The 816-nt window shown below is 41.7% G+C and overlaps 1 non-coding gene across 1 annotated transcript; it reads left to right on the top strand.

The window, feature by feature from the left end:
• Window positions 1-262: 262 nt before the first annotated feature.
• LOC145629665 (small nucleolar RNA R71) lies at window positions 263-369 on the top strand. Its single transcript, XR_014111823.1, has one exon. It is a non-coding gene; the product is annotated as a small nucleolar RNA R71 (small nucleolar RNA).
• The last annotated feature ends 447 nt before the right edge of the window (window positions 370-816 follow it).

Genomic DNA, 816 nt, shown 5'->3' on the forward strand with positions numbered 1-816 from the left:
AGTGCTCAGATTATCTAATTTTTGGCAAATTGAGGTCAGTTGAGCTTGCAAAAAGGATACAGAGTCGACACTATGTTTCCCTTTGTTAGCAAATCCTCTGGGATTCCCATATTGGGAATTGTGTATCGCCATATCTTCAATAACCTGACCTGCATCATCAACATTAAGATTCATAAATCTCCCACTAGCTGCAGAGTCTAAAATTATTCTGGAAGAATTTCCAATGCCGTTATAAAAGGCTTGGATTAACTGCCATTGTGCTAAATTATGGTGGGGGCATTCTCTTTGTAAGTCCTTGAACCTCTCCCAAGCCTCATATAAGGACTCGTCGGCTTCTTGGGCGAAGTTCTGAATCGCACTCCGTAGTACTGCTGTTCTCTCCGCAGGATAATACTTGTTATAGAAATTCAAAACAAGAGTTTCCCAGTCAGTTATACCAAGTGTAGTTCTATTTAAGCCATTAAACCACAATTTAGCTTTTCCAGTTAAAGAAAAGGGAAAGAGAATCTCCCTGATTTGGTCTTGAGTGACCCCGGCTTGCCTTATGGTGTTGCAATATTGACAATAGTCGGCAATGTGAAGATTCGGGTCTTCACCCTTGGCTCCACTGAATTGCTTCCTCTCTATCATCGTTATAAATTGGGGCTTAATTTCAAATTGAACCCCATCAAGAGCCGGAGGAGGGGTGAGATGTGGGAAATCCGTGAGCTTTGGTTGTGAATAATCACTAAGCTTCTTTGGAGCCGCCATCTCTGATTCTGTGTCTGATGATGTCTCTGAATTGCTAGAATTAGTTGGAGGATCGCGGTAATTATT

Source organism: Chenopodium album, chromosome 4 (assembly GCF_948465745.1).
Source record: "Chenopodium album chromosome 4, dcCheAlbu1.1, whole genome shotgun sequence".
Classification (NCBI taxonomy): domain Eukaryota; kingdom Viridiplantae; phylum Streptophyta; class Magnoliopsida; order Caryophyllales; family Amaranthaceae; genus Chenopodium; species Chenopodium album.